The sequence below is a fragment of the Apium graveolens genome, chromosome 2 (assembly GCF_009905375.1).
Source record: "Apium graveolens cultivar Ventura chromosome 2, ASM990537v1, whole genome shotgun sequence".
In the NCBI taxonomy this organism is placed as follows: Eukaryota; Viridiplantae; Streptophyta; class Magnoliopsida; order Apiales; family Apiaceae; genus Apium; species Apium graveolens.
The window spans coordinates 250,056,870-250,078,636 of NC_133648.1; the positions used below are offsets into that span (position 1 = coordinate 250,056,870).

At 37.3% G+C, this 21,767-nt stretch overlaps 1 long non-coding RNA gene across 1 annotated transcript in view; it reads right to left on the minus strand.

Annotated features, from left to right (window-relative positions):
* Window positions 1-18,671, minus strand: part of LOC141706242 (uncharacterized) — a 29,240-nt gene extending 10,569 nt beyond the window's left edge. The window contains exons 1-2 of the long non-coding RNA XR_012568721.1: window positions 18,447-18,671; window positions 18,241-18,350 (exon numbers count right to left, since the gene is read on the minus strand). This is a non-coding gene — a long non-coding RNA (uncharacterized LOC141706242). The remainder of the gene's footprint in view (window positions 1-18,240; window positions 18,351-18,446) is intronic.
* Between the last annotated feature and the right edge of the window lie 3,096 nt (window positions 18,672-21,767).

The window sequence follows — 21,767 nt, forward strand, 5'->3', positions numbered from 1 at the left end:
CATTGGGGCCAAAGTAGGCCTATTGAGGTGGCGTAAGAGGCTAATTCGGTTGCGCGCATTATAAAACCGATTAGTTCAGCAGGTCAGAGACCTAGCTAGTCTCTGAGTTCCGGAACATGTAAATGGGATGGCAGTTAGAGCCGTCTGGTGTTGATAGCCTGATCAGTTGTCTTCACATATCCGCTATGTATCTGATTGGGATTTGTGAATTATATGAAAGCATGATTGATTGATACAGCGGTTTTTATAAAATGATTAGCATGCTAAAATTGGACTCTGGTATTACGCAGCACACTATAATGTTGTTTTCACAAAGCATGCTAGTTAGTGATATCCAGTTACTTTGATTATCATTATGAAATGTTGATATCATGATTACAGCTCTGTTCCCATTATTGTTACATTACTGTTTTAATCCGTTATTCATATTTGGTACTGCTGAGCGATTATGCTCACCCTTGCAAACTGTTATGTATATTTCGCAGATGCCTAGAAGATCAGTCAGACCGACCCGTGTTCCCGCCCCTACTGGACCTGGCTCCTCTGAGGTAGTTTGTATCAGACCATGAGGTCTGAAGAGTTGCTGAATACAGTTAGTGTGTCTTAGATAGTGAATAAAGAGTTTGTAATGGTGAGAATCTGAATTATACTTGAACCTGGATCGGATCTTGGTTTGGGGTCAAGTTAGTATATTTTAATAATATCTCTATTGTTATAATTTTGGGTAATTGTGTTTAGTGACGTCAACTCCTGACCCCGGGGTTGAGGCCGTCACAGTTGGTATCAGAGCTACAGGTTCAAGTCCCTGATTCAGGTTAGGGATTGTGTCAAGTAGGTGATAATGTGAGTCTTTAAGTGTGAGTCAGCAACTCTTATAGAGGAGCAAACCTTTAGAGACAGTCGAGGGTTCCGACGGCGTTACCCTGGCATTTATTAAATGTTTTGATAGAATTGCCTTGACCTGGTTGTGTCTTGTCTTTATACTATTATGTTGACAGTGGCCTATTGCGATTTCGAGTTCTCCATCTTGGGCTTCTGATTCGGATAGCTCAGATTCGGAGAAACCCCTTGATGCTGTTGCCGAGGAGACCCCTATGCCTCCTCCACCAGTCCCTTCTTTTGTGCCTCGAGACATCCCTGGATCTGGTCCTCTTCCCCGTTAGGTACGTAGGTCTGTGTCTGCTGTCAGGGATTTCCCTCCCGGCTGCGGTCCCAGTTCTTCTATGATGAGACCTCCGGCTCCCCCTGTGGCCCCTAGTGGTATTTCTTCACCGATCCCTTATCATGTGCATAGGGCGGTGAATACTTCCTTTATCAGAGATCAGAGTCCAGAGTTTGTTGCCCAGTTGGACCAGGTACCTATTGCACCATTTCAGGATATTTCTTCCCCTTCCCCTGAGGTGCGGGCCCGTGTGAGAGCATTGACCCAGATGGCTGTAGAGAGGGCTAGGTCTGTTGACCGTTTTATTAGTTCAGAGTTCAGAGCTGTGCAGTATCAGGACCTAGTGACCTGGCTAGTGTTTGAGCTAGGTTCCATTGATGGCAGTGGTAGAGACTAGACAGAGCTGCAGTAGAGGGATGCAGAGCTCCGAGTTGACTTCTAGGAGTTCTGTGGTTATTTACTTTGTATATGTACATTATGTTGTGATAGTTTGTAGTAGGCGAGGCTGTTATGACAGCCAATTTTGGCATGTATTTGGATGGTTCTTTGTATTTGGATTTTCAGTTGTACTAGTTGGATTCTGTTGGTTACTGTAGTTCAGCTGCTTTATATTATCGTTCAGTTTTTATATATCGTGTGTTGCTATTATTGTTGCTATTATTATTGTTGTTCTGTTGCTGGCATTTTTAGATTATAATCATTCACTCAGGACGGATCTAATTATAATGGGGGATGAGAATAATGTCTTAGTGGCAACGCTCTCCTGATGCATAAATATAAACTGCTGGAGCAATCCATTTCCTTATATATGACTATTATGTTTCAGGAGATGCCACCAAATAAAAATTCTCAGCCCAATAACGGATCTGCTGGGGATCCTTCCATGAGTGATTTGATGAACTTGTTGCGTCAGCAGACTGTACAGCTGGCCCAACAGCAACAACAATTCCAGCAACAGCAGCAACAATTGCAACAGCAACAACAACAGCAACAGCAGCTCATACAGCAACAACAACAGCAAATCCAACAGCAGCAACTACAAATCCAACAGCAGCATGAGATGAGAGGGGCAAATCAAGGTGTTAGTTTTAAGTCTTTTCAAGCAGTGAAGCCCCCAGAGTTTAAAGGAGAGGTAGATCCTGTTGCTGCCAGGATATGGTTAAAGGAAATGGAAAAGGCGTTTGCGCTCACCAAGGTGAGTGAGGATTTAAAAACTGATTATGCTAGTTATTTTCTGAGAAATGATTCGAATTATTGGTGGGAATCTACGCGAGCCCTAGAAGGAGAAGGTCCAGTTCCCTGGGCCAGATTCACAGAGTTGTTCTTGGAAAAGTATTTCCCAGCCTGTCTCCAAAGTCAAATGGAGATGGAGTTTTTGGAGCTGAAACAAGGAAATAGGAGTGTCACGGAATATGAAGCGAAGTTTACGGAATTGGCTCGTATAGCACCAGAATATGTGAGTTCAGAAGCCTAACGAGCGAAGCGGTTTCAACAAGGGTTGAAGCCAAAAATAAGGAGTGGAGTTGTAGCCTTACAACTCAAGACATATACTTCGGTAGTCCAGGCTGCCTTGGTAATAGAGAGTGATCAGAAGTTAGCTGCAAAGGAGCAGGGTGAAAAGAAGAGGAAATTTGAAAGTGGACCTGCAAAGTCAGAATCAGGAATAGTGAGTCGGAAGTTTCAGCGTTGGTTCGGCAGAAATAAGAATAAAAAGTTTAAAGGGCAGAACTTTCCCCAAGTTAAGCCCGGTGCAACATCAGTTAACTCTGCCCCGATGAGGATGAGTAAACCAGTAGTTGATTGTAAGACGTGTGGGAAAAAGCACAGTGGACAGTGCTGAGAGAATGTTAATTGTTTTAAGTGTGGACAGAAAGGTCACTATTCCACGGAGTGTAAGTCTGAGATTCAAGGAGTTACTTGTTTTAGTTGCGGCAAAGTGGGACACATAGCTAGGAATTACAAGTCAGTGACCTAAGGTAATGCGGGAAGGAGTGTGTCTCAAGGACCAACAACCAGTACTGCGAGAGCTAGGACTTTTAAGATGACCCAGAAGTCTCCAGTTCATGATTCTGATGTGGTTGCAGGTATGCTTACTCTAAATTCCGTACCTGTTAACATTTTGTTTGATTCGGGAGCGTCCAAATCTTTTATATATGTGAGTTGTGTGAATAAAATGCAATTGATGCTAGAAGATTTAGATGAACCCTTAACTATAGAAGTGGCTAATAAGGATAAAGTACTTGTAAAACAATTTTGTCCTAGTTGTTCCCTAGAGATTTCGGGGTATATGTTCCCTGTTGACTTAATACCCTTCGAGTTGGGAGACTTTGATGTTATTCTAGGTATGGATTGGTTGTCTCGATATAGGACAAATATTGATTGTAAGAAAAAGAGAGTTGTTATGTACACCTCCGATAATAGAAGGATCAGTTACCAAGGGCAAAGGCAAGATATAAAGTTTCTCTCAGTGATGCAAGCAAGAAGATTGTTGAGACAAGGATGTGAAGCGTACTTGGCTCATGTAGTGGATACGAAGAAAGAGACCCCTATTTTGGATGACATCCCTATAGTAAGAGAATTCTCAGATGTTTTTCCAGAAGAATTACCAGGATTGCCACATGATCGTGAGATAGAGTTTTCCATTGATTTGGTACCTGGAGCTGAACCAGTTTCTAAGGCTCCATACAGAATGGCCCCGATTGAAATGAAAGAATTAGCTAAGCAACTTCAGGAGTTATTCGACCCAGTGTTTCCCCGTGGGGTGCTCCAGTGTTATTTGTGAAGAAAAAGAATGGAAGTATGAGATTGTGTATTGATTACAGAGAGCTGAATAAGTTGACGATAAAGAATAAATATCCTTTGCCGCGGATCGATGATTTGTTTGACCAGCTTAAAGGAGCATGTTAATTTTCAAAGATTGACTTAAGGTCTGGCTACCACCAATTGAAGATAAAGCCCGAGGATATCCCAAAGACTGCATTTCGAACAAGGTATGGCCATTACGAGTTTCTAGTTATGTCGTTTGGATTGACGAATGCGCCAGCAGCTTTTATGGATTTGATGAATAGGGTATACAAGGAGTATCTGGATAAGTTTATTATTGTATTTATTGATGACATCCTCATATACTCGAAGAATCCAGAAGATCACGCGGTGCATCTGCAGATTGCCCTTCAAAAGTTAAGAGAAAAGCAGTTGTATGCTAAGTTTTCTAAGTGTGAGTTTTGGTTGACGGAAGTACAATTCCTTGGTCACATAATAAGTAAAGAAGGTATCAAAGTAGACCCGGTAAAGATTGAAGCCGTATCAAAATGGGAGCAACCGAAAACACCAACGGAAATAAGAAGTTTTCTTGGATTAGCAGGACATTATCGAAGGTTTGTGAAAGATTTCTCAAAGATTGCATCCCCACTAACCAAGTTAACCAAGAAGAATGAGAAGTTCGTTTGGACGGAAAAGTGTGAAGGGAGTTTCCAGGAGTTAAAACGAAGATTAGTGACGGCTCCAGTGTTAGTATTTCCAGATGAGACGGGAAACTTTGTAATTTATAGTGATGCTTCTCTGAAAGGATTGGGATGTGTGTTAATGCAGCATGACAAAGTGATTGCGTATGCCTCCAGACAACTAAAGCCTCACGAACAAAAATATCCAGTTCATGACCTTGAATTGGCGGCTATAGTATTTGCTTTAAAGTTATGGCGTCACTACTTGTATGGAGAGAAATGTGATATTTACACTGACCATAAGAGCCTGAAGTACATATTCACGCAGAAAGATCTGAACATGAGGCAGAGAAGGTGGTTAGAGTTGATTAAGGACTATGATTGTTCGATTAATTATCACCCAGGTAAAGCCAATGTAGTGGTTGATGCCTTAAGTAGGAAGGAAAGATTGAATATGGTTAAGATTGCTGAAGAGTTGGCACGAGACTTAGAAAGAATAGAAATTGAAGTTCGAGGATCTAACGAAAGTCAAGAGCAACTATATGAAATTACTTTTCAACCGGCCTTGATGGAAAAAATTAGAAGATGTCAAGAAGGAGTTATGGAACATGAGTTGGATACTTTGACAGGAGAAGAGTTGTGTACTCAAAAAGATAGTCAAGGTTTATATAGGTTTTCGTCCAGAATTTGGATTCCTGATGTAACAGAGTTGAAGAACGAAGTATTGCAGGAAGCACATAACTCTAGGTTTTCTATTCACCCTGGTAGTACCAAGATGTACCAGGATTTGAAGAAAAATTTCTGGTGGCCAGGAATGAAGAAGGATATTGCCAATTGGGTAAGTAAATGTCACGTGTGTCTGATGGTGAAAGCAGAACATCAACGACCGAGTGGATTGTTACAACCTCTGGAGATTCCTCAATGGAAATGGGAAGACATTGCTATGGATTTTATAGTAGGATTGCCAAAGACGAGAGCGAATCATGATGCTATTTGAGTAATCATTGATAGATTGACTAAGTCGGTGCATTTCCTTCCGATTAATGAGAGGTATTCGTTGGAAAGGCTAGTGAAGTTATACTTGGATGAGATAGTTACCAAACATGGAGTTCCTGTTTCTATAATGTCGGATCGAGACCCTAGATTTAATTCCAGGTTCTGGACTAAATTCCAAGAGTGCCTAGGAACGAAATTGAATATGAGCACCGCCTATCACCCTCAGACGGACGACCAAAGTGAGAGAACGATTCAGACCATAGAGGATATGTTGAGAGTCTGTGTTCTAGATTTTAAGGGTAATTGGGACGAGCACCTACCTTTGATTGAGTTCTCGTATAATAACAGCTACCATGCCAGTATAGGGATGCCACCTTATGAAGCTTTGTATGGGCGAAAGTGTAGATCACCATTGTACTGGGATGAGGTAGGAGAAAAGAAAGTGTTAGGCCCTGAGTTGGTTCACCAGACTAGAGATGCCATAGTGTTGATTCGGAAAAGATTGGAAGCAGCTCAAAATAGACAAAGAAAATACGCAGATTTGCATAGGAAAGACATGGACTTTGAGATAGGAGCTTTGGTGTTACTAATAGTATCGCCTTGGAAAGGGTTAGTACGATTTGGTCAGAAGGGTAAACTTAGCCCTAGATTTATAGGACCCTTTGAGGTTTTGAAGAGAGTGGGAAAGGTCGCTTATGAGATAGCATTACCACCGCAGTGGCAGCACATTCATAATGTGTTCCACGTATCTATGTTGAAGCCCTATGTCCCTAATTCGAATCAAATTATAGAATATGAACCGATTGAGCTTCAACCAGATTTGTCCTATGTAGAACAACCGGTTCAAATCCTAGACCATAAGGAACGAGTCCTTAGAAATAAGTCAATTCCTATAGTAAAAGTTTTATGGAGAAATCCTCGAGTAGAAGAGTCTACTTGGGAATTAGAGTCAGACATGCTTGATAAATATCCTCACTTGTTTAGCTGAGTCAGATTCTGGGGACAGAATCTTTTTTAAAGAGGAAAGGATATAACGACTCGTGTATTTTTATTTTTATTTTATACTTGGAAGTGTAATAAAAGTTTAAGTAAATAAATAAAAGGTGTGTATTGATTTTGGCAGCGATTACTGATTGTTATTTAATTAATTATGATTTGTTGATATGTGGGATTGGAATTATGTGATTTATTGGTAAGTTATGTGATTTTATTTCATTTGTAAAAGTGATTTTATTGTAATTTTAATTCCATAAATATTGGCGTTGTCTTAAAAATTGGTTTTCTAATTTTATAATTTCAATAATTATTTTTAGGACTTTATAAAATTGAGAAATCAATATTTTGTAAATTATTCATTTTTTTAAATGAATTTCTGAGTGTGTTAAATGCTAAAATCCATATTTAATTGTGGGAATCTTTAAAAATTATGAAACTTACATTTTATTAAGTTCGTATTATTTTGAGAATTTTAAAATTATTTTGGAAATTTTCGGAAGTCGTTTTACCCGCGCGTTGATTCGTTTATTTGTTAAAAGCGGGTATAAATTGTGTTTTTAAAATTTAGTTTAAAATTTTGAAAGTTATGTTTTTAACTACTTCGGAATATATCGAATCTTTTTGGATTGGTTGGAATCTATTTCAACATGTTATCAATATTACTTGGTTCGTTAAAAGTGTATTATCGGGATATAAAAGGGGTTCCGGGGATTTAGAATTCTGAATTAATAATAAACCAACACGTATCCCATTTTCACAGGACACGTGTTGGATGCAGTTGTTTTTCTTTGTGCCATTTCAGTCTCTCTCTCAGTCTCAATCTCTCGCTCTCTCTCATCTCTGTCTCTCTCGCACTCCATCTCTCTCAAAATCTATCTTCTCTCATCTCTCTCGTTATCTCTCTTCACTCTCTCTTCTCGTTTCTTGTTATCCCCGTGTTTCGGCTACCCTGTTCCGTCGCCGTTTCTGTTTTCCGGCCATTTTCGGTGAGCCGCCGCTTGAATTCCTTGCTTGGCTGGTTCGATTGTGCTGTTAATTTGTGTATATGCATGTGGTTATATATATTTGTGCCTATGTGAGTAAGTGTGTGTGTGTGTTTGTGATGTGCGTGTGTGTTTGTAATTTGTGTGTGTGTTCTGCGCGGTGGCGCGTGTGTTGGTGTGGTTGCAGCCGTGTGCTGTGGCTGTGTGCGATGCTTCTCTGTGGTTTGGGCTTGCAGTTGGGCCGAACATTTTGGGCCTTACTGTTGGGCCTGTTTTTGCAGTTGGGTTTTTGGTTGTTGGGCCTTGTTGGGCTGTTTGAGTGTTGTTGGTTTGGATTTTGTGGGCTGTTTATGTTCTATTGGGTTGGATTATTGCAGATTTTAATTTTTTTTTAAATTCCATTATTGCAGGGAATTATTGATTAACATTCGTGATATTAATTTTTCGTGTTGGAAATAAATTTTAAAATAATCGGTATAATTTATTTGGGAACCCATAATATATCGGGCGCCAATAAATTGTGCCGCCGTTGACAATGAACTTCGGTGAGTCAACGGTGGACGGTGATGACGATGTTCTGAGTCCTAAATTCTATAAATAAATAAAATAAAATAATTATGTAAATTATGTTTGGATTTAAATAACTAATCTTGATTGGTATTGGATTGTACGGAATAATGTTGTGGATTGTTAAAAATTGTTGACGTCGATTATAATCGACGGGTAGTCTTATAAATAAAGAAGTTGCTGCCAAAATTTTCTAAAAAAAATATATTTGTAATCGTATATAATTATGTTTTACGTGATATTCCTATTTATGTTCGAGAAATATAATTACATGGTTATATGTATAATAATAATACGAGTCGGGTTGTCGGATTTGGGGTTATTAGGATTTGAGGATATCAAGCATGTCAGTATAATTAGGGTATTCTGTAATTGTAGATCCCAGTCGAGTTGTTCCAGGATCAAAGTCAGCGTGAAAGCTATTAGGGTTTGTAAAGCATTGCAAGGCAAGTATCCCTGACCATTCTTTTATGGTTCAGTGTATATGAATAGCTAAATGTTTTATTCTCGTAATGGAACAGAAACGTTTTAAGTTACGTATCCCCCGTAGTTATAAAATCACTGTTTTCGAATTGTTTTGGGGAGAAGTAACTTCGAAAGGTACCTATCTTGAATGAAATGATTTGCGAACTGGATTTTTATATGTGTGCTGGTTAAATAAATGGTTTTGAAATGAGATAGGTACGAGTGTTTTGAAAACTGGATAAAACAGTCAGATATGGGATACATTGGTGCCAGAGTAGGCCTATTGAGGTGGCGTAAGAGGCTAATTCGGTTGCGCGCATTATAAAACCGATTAGTCCAGCAGGTCAGAGACCTAGCTAGTCTCTGAGTTCCGGAACAGGTAAATGGGATGCCAGTTAGAGCCGTCTGGTGTTGATAGCCTGATCAGCTGTCTTCACATATCCGCTATGTATCTGATTGGGATTTGTGAATTATATGAAAGCATGATTGATTGATACAGCGGTTTTTATAAAATGATTAGCATGCTAAAATTGGACTCTGGTATTACGCAACACACTATAATGTTATTTTCACAAAGCATGCTAGTTAGTGATATCCAGTTACTTTGATTATCATTATGAAATGTTGATATCATGATTACAGCTCTGTTCCCATTATTGTTACATTACCGTTTTAATCTGTTATTCATATTTGGTACTGTTGAGCGATTATGCTCACCCTTGCAAACTGTTATGTATATTTCGCAGATGCCTAGAAGATCAGTCAGACCGACCCGTGTTCTCGCCCCTACTGGACCTGGCTCCTCTGAGGTAGTTTGTATCAGACCATGAGGTCTGAAGAGTTGCTGAATAAAGTTAGTGTGTCTTAGATAGTGAATAAAGAGTTTGTAATAGTGAGAATCTGAATTATACTTGAACCTGGATCGGATCTTGGTTTGGGGTCAAGTTAGTATATTTTAATAATATCTCTATTGTTATAATTTTGGGTAATTGTGTTTAGTGACGTCAACTCCTGACCCCGGGGTTGAGGCCGTCACACAGAGTGAATATGAAATGAGCATGATGGGAGAATTAAGTTACTTTCTTGGACTTCAAGTCAGTCAAAGAAGTGATGGAATCTTCATCAGCCAAACCAAGTATGTTAAAGACTTATTGAAAAAATTTGGAATGGTTAATTGTTCACATGCATCAACACATATATCTATAGCTACAATATTTGATGAAGATAAGAAAGAAAAAAGTGTAGACATTTTAGGTTGTAAAGGAATGATTGGATCTTTGATTTATTTGACTGCTATTAGACCAGATATTATGTTTGCAACATATATGTGTGCAAGATTTCAAGCCAATCCAAAGGAATCACATTTGATGGTTATAAAGAGAATTGTCAGATACTCGAAGGGAACACCAAACTTGAGATTGTGGTATTATAAGGGAACTGGATTTGAAGTTGTTGGATACACAGATGTAGAATTTGCTGGATGCAGGGTTGAAAAATTTTTTACTAGTGGAAGCTGTCAATTTCTTAGAAAAAGACTTGAATCCTGGTATAGTAAGAAACAACAATCTGTGTCAACTTCCATAGCTGAGGCTGAATACATAGCTGCTTGAATTTTCTGTGCTCAAGTGTTTTGGATAGAAATCAACTAATGGACTATGGCCTAGTGTTACAAAATTCCAATTTTGTGTGACAATACTAGTGCTATTTCTATTATTTCCAATCCAGTTAATCATTCTAGCACAAAGCATATTGATGTAATGTACCATTTTATTAGAGAACATGCTGCAAATGGTACTGTTGAGCTCATTTTTGTTCCAACAGAAAAATAATTAGCTGGCATTTTTAGTAAACCTTTGGATGAAGCAATTTTCACCAGACTTGTAGGTGAAATTGGAATGTTAATTTCTTCATCCTAAAGGCAAAAACTCAGCTAATGCGTTGCAGCAGATTAATTACCAGTGAATCAAAGTTTATTTAATTTAATTGGAAATTAACTGGAATATGAGTTATAAATATTTCAGAATTCTCTGCATATTTATTTTTCATAATTCCAACCTTAGCTTGGAATTTTTCAAATTCTAAGAAAACTGTTTAATTGTTAATTTACATTTTCAATATGTGAAATTAGCATAAGACATAATAAAAAGGAACAAAAGTATATAGAGAACTGAGTTCTCGATAAGTCTAATTGACTTCTCGACAAGTCATTTTCTTGACTTCTCGAAGGACTTCTTGACAAGTCATTTTCTTGACTTCTCGAAGGACTTCTTGACAAGTCTCATTATGACTTCTCGATAAGTCTTGTAGAGATCTCGATATATATTAATTCATAGAGTTCTCTATATGTATATATATTAGACTTCTCGAAAAACTTAGAACTAAAATAATTTAATTTAATAAATTATTTTAGTAAAATACGTTTGATACAAACTCATTGAATTTTATATTGATTTATTCAAAAAAAATTGGAAAAATTTAGTCCATTCAGGACAAACTGGGTATTTATTTGACATCTCGATAAGTCATTACCGATTTCTCAATAAGAGTCATGAAAGTGACATATCGATATGTATCTACTCTCACATGTGACTTCTCGATAAGAAAATCCCAACCGTTTATTTCTACTTCTCGACAAGTCACTTAACCTTTTCTATAAATACCAAGACATCTCGACATAACCCCTCTATACACTTTCGAGATCTCAAGTGACCTAGCTTTTGCAAATCTTAACCGTTCTCTCTCATTTTAAACTTTTTCTCTTTCAAATCTCTTACCCACTCAAATTCAAATACTTAAAATGGCATCAAAAACTGTTAGAGCTTTCATCCCCAAGGAGGGCACCTACTACATGGCTTCTACAGATGCTAATCAAGTTCCTGACAGCTTCAAGAGCTTTGTCCAGTTTCTGTCTGAGACATACTTTGCAGGTGCCTTAACTGCTAATCCTATTTTGTATATGGATGTTCTCAATGAATTATGGAACTCATCTGTGGTGAGAACAGTTGTGCATGAGTCTCAGGTTGTATCTCTAGTGTTGGACTGCTCAATTCGAGGCCAACAAGTTGAATTTAATGAGGATGATGTCAACAAAGCTCTGAGAATTCCTACTAATAACTTGATGGAGGTGCCTACTCAATAGGAACTAGCTGAATTCATGGACTTTGTCAATTACAGTGAAAAAATCAACCTTGCTAGCTTGAACAAGAAGCATTTGAGGAGGGAATGGTCATTCTTGTTTGATTCTATAGTAAGGGCTTTCACCTGCAGAAAGACAGGGTATGACAACATCTCAAGTGTGGTTCAGAAGCTGGTGTTCTCCATGGCTAACAACAGACACATAAATGTGGTGCTCTTAATTCTGGAGGAACTCAGCACCAGGCTCACAGTGCCTTTGGCTACAAGAGGTAAGAAAATTTTCTTTTCTAGGTTTATAATGTCTACTTTAAATCATAAAGTTCAAGACATTCATTTACTTAATGGTATTGATAGAACAAATATATGCAATTGTAAATAGGTGTCCAAAATACTATTTGGCTCGCTTATTACAAAGAATAAGGTACCTGTAAGTCTTAGAATCACTACATTTATGTTGGAGAAATTCATGACTTACCCTTACCCTATGCCTGATATGAGGTCTACTGTAACATATAGCACAATTATGGCTCATATGCCTGTGGAAGAACAAACACGGGAACACCGACATGGGCCTTCCCAAACTAATACCCTTCCTTCTCTACCATTAGAAGGTAGGAAACCAACCACTTCATCCTCCCAACAGGGTGGAGTGAATAAAAAGAAGAAAAAGCAGGCACCCTTGACTGTTGTGAATAAGAGTGGTGAGGACCAAACACAACCAGAGTCTACCTTGGTCAAAAATCCAAAGAAGGTAAAGAAAACTGAGTTGACCACTCAATTTACTACCTCTGTATCCTCCCAAATGGATGCAGTTGTAAAAGAGGGATTAAAACAAATTCTAGGGGCATCCTCTCAACAAGGTGTCTCTATTGAACAAAGCATTCTCCCTAGTGCATCTTGTAAAGAGTCTGCACCATAACTTGAGCACACTCAAGTTTATGAAATAAGAAATGATGATGGAACACACAATGAGAGCACATCTTTTGAAGCTCCCTCATCTATTCGGGGGGAGCTGCCAACACTCAACTCTCAAATCACTAATCTTATATATCAAATTTATTCTACATACAATGTAACACTTTAATTCACTTCTCAAGTGTTGTCAAAATCAAGTGACACAGTTCAAGAGACTGTGCTCACCACCTAGGAAACACATTCAGTTGGTGAGAGGCTATAAGCCGGGGTAGATCTTGATGACACCAACAAAAACACAGGGGTTTCATCAGTTTTTACTGAAGACCCTGTGGTAGTACCAAATGCACCTTCATGTGCAAATTAATCTACATAGATTGAAAGGTTTGAGGGTAGTACTCCTGAGGAGGAGATATCTAAATCCTCTCCAATTCAATTGAAGGTTCCTCATGTAAGGACAACTTCCCTCAAAGCCCTAGCTGAAATTGCTTTGTCAATTGTAGCTAGGAATCCAATTATCAATGATCCAACTATTAGGGAGACAAGTCAAGCACATTCAGGTGCCAGTTCTTTGTAAGAAGAACAAGGGTTTGAGGCCATGGTAAATGACAGTAACCTAGTCAAATTCCCTCAAATTCCCATGGAGGTTCTCATTACTGGTGAACAATACACTGTCACAACCATAATTTCTACTGTGAGTTCAACTGTGATACCAATCACAGGGTTACCTACCACCTCACGACCCTCCACCTCGTACCAAAAAGACATCCCATCTACATCCAATCCTGCCCAACAACCTTCACACCTCATCTTACAATGGTTGCAGGATGCTCAAACCCAGCTAATAACCATGAATGATCTCCTTGTGGACCAACTTTCTGGCCTTACAAACATTACCCAACAGCTACTCACAACTGACATGTCCAATCAGGACTATCAGGCTATCTTACAAAGAAGATGTTGAAAAATAGCAACAGAAGATTGTCAATGAAGCTGAGTAGGATGGGAATGTGGATGCTTGGTTAGATAAAGATTTCAGTCTTGAAATGGATGAGGTTTTGGCTAGATTTAGAGAATAGTATGTCACTATTTTAGGAAGCAATGCCAAGAATCTCAGTCCACATAAAGTTTATGATGCCATTACAGATGTCTACAATGCACAACTCAAAGCTTTTCACCTTATTGGTAAAGCACTACAACAGATAATGAACAGTCATCAAGACAGAATCAGGAGATTAGTGAAAGATAAATTGGATGACCTTGTGCCAACTCAAGTAGAAATCAAAAATAAGTCCAACAAGTTTAATGATCAAATGGCCAGATTTGATGTCACTAGTATGGAGCAGAGCATCAAGAACTTAAAGCAATCATTTATGGCTCTTCATGAAGTTGTCCAAAATCAAATCACAAACAACAATGACACAAGAGTCAAGTTGGACCAAGTTCATCAAGAAAGATATGAACCTTCAATATTATTGATGGAAGGCATCAATGAATCTGTTCAAGCCACCTTTAGTGCTCCTCTCTCCTCAAGATCACAACAACCAGTCTCCACATCCACAAATCTCCAAATTCAATCTCTTCAACAACAAGTCTCCAGTCTGCAAGCCTCAAATGATTCGCTCACAACTCAGGTCACACCTCTCACTACTCTAGTGCAGAGTCAACAAAATGACATAAGGACCCTAGTAGACTCCCGCAAACATCTCCAAATGCAGAATTCTGTCTATTTGGGAGCTATTGTGGGTGCCTTGAATGTTCCACTACCTGCCCTACCTAAAGCTGTGAGGCCAAAAATTCCAACTCCTCTACTTCTACCTGCTACCAAGACTAAGGGGGAGATAAAAGCTATAATTCAACAATCTATGGAAGATGGAAAATATACACAATCAAAAGAAGCTGGAACTGGAAAATCTACATCTCACTCAGGTCAAAGCTCTAGACAAGTAAAAATTTCTCAAGATGTTGGAAAATACAGACTCCAAAAAGCTACAGAAGTACTCTGTCAAGACAAATAGTTCAATGAGCTATTAATAGTGCTAAGAGTCTCTCTTCACAATAACTACATCACTTTGAAGAGAGCCTTGGCCAACAACATCAATTTTCTTAGGGTGGTGATTGTCAAGGTTGGAAACTTTTTGGAGAAAAGGATAATGGCCAATGTCAATGACCGTGGTTTGTACAGGTGTCTCTCTTAAATCTTCAATCCATGAGAGCATCTCAGCTGGCTGTAATAATTGCTAGAGTTATTCCAGTCATTGCAGAGGACACCCAATTGCTGAATGAACTCAAGAAAGCTCAGATAGCTACTTTTCCTGAATCCTATCTCCATCCAAGCAAGGGGTGGGCCTACATCTGTTCACAAACCATGAAGTGTAAATATTTCACAATCCCCAAGAACTGTGTAAGGGGTAATCTAAGACTCATCATGACATTGGAAACTGATCCCAAATCTAAGAAGAAGAAGATAATTGAAGATGAGGAGATGATCAGGATTTTGGGTAGATATCTACAGAATGATGAAACCATGTTACCAACAACTCAATTCAATACAAAAGATGACAAGGATGATAATGAGCAGAAGAATGATGAGAAAAAACCTTTTGTCTCAAATCCGAGTCAATCTACAAAGATAATTGGCAGTAAGAAGAAGGATGAAAAGAAAAGAGATGATGGAAAGAAGGGAGATGAAAGTAGAAGGAAGAGAAAGGAAGATGGAGAACGTACCAAGAAACTTGTCCAACAAATCTAAATCTCACAAACTCAAACCACCAAACCTAGCCAAACACTATCTGAACCAAACCCATCTCAAAATCCAAAATACTTGTACAAACAAACTGCAAACACCCTACTCAATATACCAATCAGATCAAGCCATTGCATACTAAAGAAAATCACAAACCTAACTTCATTCAAACCTCCAACCATAACTCACTACAAGAATGTTGGAAGAAAACCAAGGAAAATGCAAACTGGTGTTGGGGTCATCTGGAACTGTTTCAATCAAACTAGCTTTTTGCCTCTAAACATGTGCATCACATATGATGACTTTTTCCAACAACTATCTAAAGAAATTGTCAAAGTTGATGTTATATCTTTAGCAGAAGTCAGAATCTGCTACATGGATGGCACCTTTATTTTGCTTAACATGATAGTAATGGAAACTTTTTCAACCACAGAATTGAAGTGGGCAATTAGCTTGATGAAGGATAAGGATACAAGCACAAGAATGTGGAAGGATGTGATGTCTAAAAGGTTGAGTGGGAGGGATGAAAGACATGCAAGATTGAAGGCTGAAAAAGAGGAAGGGGACATAAAATATGCAAAAGAGATAGAGATGTTTAAGCAGAGATCAAATGAGCTCAAGTCAAGGGGGATGAGTAGAATATCAAAGGATGGACATTTTCTGAACATACAAGTTGGAAGATTTACAAGATTCGGAGTTGGTTACCTCAATGGTTACACATTAGATGAATGGCTCAAGCTTGTAAAGCTCTAAGAGGGATTGAAATAATAGAATAACTCCAAGTGCTAGTAAATCTAAAGGACCTCATTAAGAAATAATCAGGATATAAAAATTCACTTGATGGATGTAACTGTTTAACTTATGTAATCATCAAATGTATAAAAGTTTGTATTTGTTAATCTATCAAGTTTTAGGTAATTTATTTTATCTTAGGGTTAGTCTTGTTATCAGGCATGAATTTGTGATAAGCAATCTCCTCACAAATTGGGGGAGATTGTTGTGCAAGACATGCCTATATAAATAACAAGACTAAGTCACATTGACAACCCTGCGATTTAGTTATTTGATAATTAATTTTGTATTTTGTATTGTATTACTTGAGTCTGTAAAAAGGTTAGAAGATTAGACTGGAGTATTTTTCTGTAAACATATTCAAGCTAAGGAATAAACTCTGGAAGAAGATCAAGCCATGATCATACCTCAGAGAAAAGTGTAGAAGCTCGGAGTTGAATAAAATTATTTTATGAAAATTGTTCTAAGTCAAGATATCGACAAGTCACAAATCAAGTCATATCGAGAAGTCATTCGAGAAGTCCAGAATGACTTATCGAGAAGTCCAAAATGGCTTATAGAGAAGTCTCAGATATATTGGCAAGTCAAAATGAAGATGTGAAGCATTGGAGATATCTACAAGTCAATTTCTTATTAGAGATCTCAGAGATATCGACAAGTCAAAATGCTTATAGAGATCTCAGAGATATCGACAAGTCATTTCTGTATATAGAGAACTCAGAGATATCGACAAGCCTAAATAAAGATGTGAAGCATTGGAGATATCTATTAGTCGATTTCTCATTAGAGATCTCAGAGATATCGACAATTCAAAATGCTTATAGAGATCTCAGAGATATCGACAAGTCAATTCTACATGTAGAGATCTCAAACATATCGACAAGTCATTTTCCATGCAAGTATCTAGAGACCTCGACAAGTCAAGTATACCTATAGAGAATCAGAGATCTCGATAAGTCATTATACTTATCGAGATGTCACTTCTTTATAGAACAAACTGCAAATCTCGATATGCCTCTCAAATATAGAATGCATACAAGTTAAATATTCAAGATTATCAATCAATAAATGATCTATTCACTATATTGGAAAGTCTACTAAGCAGCTGGAAGAATACAAGATTAACTGACAAAGGATAGTCATAGACTTACATGATTGTGCAAAGATTTACTAAGCTAAAAATAGAAAGAATCAGGGATTGCTTAGAAAAAGGTTTAGTACATCTTATTGCATGTTGTGTAAACCCGTGTTTACTAATCTATAAAGTAAACACCGGTCCTTTGTTTTTAGTTGTAACAAACATATCTAAATTTTATAGTATACTCTCAAGGAAGAAGCTGAGTTCTTATATTTTTAAGAACACAAAATTTGTATTAAGATAAACTTAATTAATACAAATTAAGTGAGTTTTGAATTATTGTGCTTGTTGTCTTGATCCTGTTTAACACAATATCTCTGCAAATTAGAGATTGCTTTGTTCACCAATATCCAAACTGTTTAAAAGGCTAAAAATCAAGAAAACACATTCACCCCCCTTTGTGTTGCACTCAATAGCTAACACTCAGATTTATGAAACTCGGTTTAGCCAAATTCACAAATATAAATGTTAACAAACTTTCCTTTTTAACGGAGTACTCATGTTTCACATTACATGTATGATCGAGAAAGTAGGCCAAACACAGGTTCTCTACTGCCAACTTAGTCTCTCAAACAATGTAGAATATTGTGTACCTAAAAACAATCACATTAAAATTACCCATTTAAGTGATATAGCTCTATTGATTCTATTACATTAACAACATTTTTAAAACCTAGCTAACAATTTCAATTCCACAAATAATAGGCCCATAAAGAAGACGGAAAAAAACCAATTTAACTAAAATAGAAGGCTACTGATATGATATCCGGAACAAAATATTTAAGTCATCAGGTAGCATAACCAATAAGTTTTACATCTACAATCATATTATGTCACCTCAGGCACTAATATAATCTTATCAAACGGGGATGCTACAAAATCATACTTCAACATAGAGTACGAACCTGTCAAAGACCTCATGGACAAAATGCTAGCATCAATAGGGAATGGCCCAACAACTCTGCTGCCACCGTCCCGAAAAAGATTTGTTCCATGGAAGAAAATGTTGTCACGCCTGCAACAATCCAGGAGTTACTAGACGCTGAACTCCCACCAGGCAAATAGGTAATCACAACAAATAAAAGCACTCCGCACTTTAAATTAAACAAACCTTTTTTTTCCTAACTCTCTCTTCAAGCAAAAAAGGTTTTAAGGTTTTTATGTGAGGCAAAAAAATATTGATGTCTCCCGCCACGATGGCTGGTACTACAATTCCTGCCCAGAGTGCCCGTGTAAAATAAGGATTGATAATGGAATACGGTATTCCCAAAAAATTTCGTGGGTTGTTATATCTATTAGTATGTAACTTTCAAAGATAAATAATTGAAGCTCATTGCCTTCCCCTTATATGTTAACAAAAACACCATAAAACTTCCTTCCATTCAACATACTTTTTAGCTCACACTCAATAAGAATGTAAATTGTGTGTTATAACTATAAGATAATTGTGGTAGTGAGAGATGACACTGTTGTCCAAGACATACCTTTACTATAACAAGATTAAGTCAAATTGAAAACCCCAGGTAAGTTGTATTTTAATCTAAGTTTGCATTTTGTATTGTACCACTTAAGTCTGTAAAAATGTTCAAGGGCAGACTGGAGTCTTTTTTTGTAAACAGTATTAAGCCTAAGAATTCTATCTAGAAGAAGATCAAGAAGATCATGCCTTAGAAGAATTATAAAGAAGCTTGAAGTTGAATAAATATGTTTTGGGAAAAATATTCCAAGTCAAGATCCTTACAAGTAACAGATTAAGTGTTATAGAGAAGTCATTCGAGAACTCCAGAATGACTTATCGAGAAGTCAGGAAAGCTACTAGAGAACTCGGAGATATCGACAAGCCAAATTGAAGACATGAAGATTGGAGATACCGACAAGTCATTTCTTTACTAGAGAACTCTGAGATATCTGAGATATCGATAAGTCAAAATATCACTAGAGATATCTGAGATATCGATAAGTCTATTTATCACTAGAGAACTCAGAGACATCAATAATTAAAAATGAAGACATGAAGATAAGAGATCTTGAAAAGCCGAATTCTCTTATAGAGAACTCAGAGACCTCGATAAGTCAAACATCTATAGAGTTATTAGAGATCTTGATAAGCCAATATACTTATCGAGATGTCGAGTTCTCTATTGATCAAACTGGAGATCTCGAGGTAAAACTCAAAGTACAAAGTACAGGCCAATTAGATATCCAAGATTATCAATCAACAAATAATCCAATCAGTTGGATTGACAAGTCTACAAAAGCAGCTTGAAGAGTACGAGATCAAAGGCCAAGATTAACTAGCTAAGTAAAGTTACAGGCATGAAAGATTAGAAAAGATACACTAAGCCAGAAATAGAAAGTTTTGGTTATCCAAAAATAGGGTTTGGTACATGCTACTGCATACTGTGTAATAACCAGTGTTTATTGTTCTATAAAGTAAAAACTGGATGCTTTATTTTAGATGTAACAATTTAGATCAGAAATCTTGTATTCTTTCAAGGAAGAAGCTAAGCTCTTATTAACAAAGAGCCTAGAAATTTTATAGCAAAACATTCTTAATTTTAATATAAAATTAAGTGAGTTTTGAAAGATCGGTGTTCACTATGTTATCTGTTTAAATTCAGTACTAACACATTTCACTATAAGGTTTTATTTTACTTTATTCATCACCAAAAACACTTCAAGAAAGCAGAAAAACATAAAACACATTCACCCCCCTCTGTGTGTAATTCATTACCTAACAAGTGGTATCAGAGCAAAATCTGAAAGTAAACAGATTCAAGATCTTGGAAGAATGAATACACAGAAAATCAGTAGCATCAAAATCCCTACTTTTGGTAAGACTAACTACATTCTATGAAAGAAGAAAATGTTGTTGTTTATCTGGATGGCCAATCCATTATACACTTAGATTCTCAAGAATGGGCATTTCACTCCTATGGTAAGAGTTGAGAAATCTACAAATGGAGACATGGTCATTCCAGCTCATTATGCTCCTAAAGATCCTTCAGAATATACTGAGCCTGAGAAAGAAAAAGTCTCCCTAGATAGTGGCTTGCAGTTAATCTTGATTGAGTCACTTGATAATGTAATGTAAAGTAACATTGTAAACTATGACACTGCTAAACAGATCTGGGAGAAGATAGAGATACTTTGTGAAGGAACAGAGGAAGTTAGGTCAAATCAAAGAAGGAACTGATTTCACAGTATGAGGGTTTCATGGCTAAGCCAAAGGAAAGCATTACTAATGTGTTTGAAAGGTTTAACAAGTTGATTAATGACTTGCAGCTGCATGATAAATATTATGAAGCTGAAGAAGTGAACCTGAAATTTTTGCTCACACTCCCTGACCATTTGGAACAGAAAATTTCAGCAATCAGAGAAGGGAGAGACTTGAGCAGATTGACCTTAGAAGTTCTATATGGAATTTTAAAGACATATGAATTGGAAATAATTCAAAGGAAATCATTAAGAGCTGGCCAAAGGCATGTTGTAGATGGTTCAAGTGCTCTTATTGTTAATGAAAGCCAGATCTCTAATGATGAGCCAAAATTCCAGACTCAAAGTGTCTCAACTAGTGAGCAAAGAAACAATGATTCACAGGAACAAGTCATACTAGAATTGGAAGAAGATGAGTTCTACACCCTGGATGAACTTGATGAGCTAGATCAGTTAATGGCCTATCAGGAAAGAAAGTTCTCTAACATAAGAGTAAGTAAGCCAAGATTCTTCAAGGGAAAAGGACAATCATTCAACAAAGACAACGGCTGGAAAGGAAAAGGGAAGTACACATCTGATAGCAAAAATGGCTACAAAACCGGATCTGTTGACAGATCAAAAATAAGATGCTATAACTGTGATGAGCTAGGACATTTTTCTACAGAATGCAGAAAACCCAAGAAAGAAAAGAAAGATATAGCTTATCTTGAACTGGAAGCAAAGTATGAAGCTCTTCTGAAGAAATAATAAAGCAAAGCCTATATTGCAGAGGGAAAGAGTTGGGATGATTCTGATAATGATGAAGATGAGGAAGTTGGAAATTATGTATTTATGGCCTTGGGGCAAGGAGAGTCATCCTCATCAAAGACACAGGTACCAACTCTTACCACTACTGATTTAAATGTGAGTCAATATAAAGAAACTTTTGAAAAGAAGAGCACATAAATGTTTCACATTCATACAAGTATGGTTAATGCTAATGAAAAGGTTAGCAGATTGACAAAGATAAATGAGAAATAAGAAACTGAGTTGTTGTTGGTGGAGCTTGAAGCTGTGAAATAAGAAAATGCATATTTGAATAACAAGCTCAAGTGTGTAAATGAGATTGAAGCAGTGTTAAGGGAGAAGCTAGAAAAGAATGAAGTCAAGCTAAAATCTTTCAGGAATGCATCTGAGTTAGTTGGATAATACCATGAGAAGAACAATCCATGTGCTA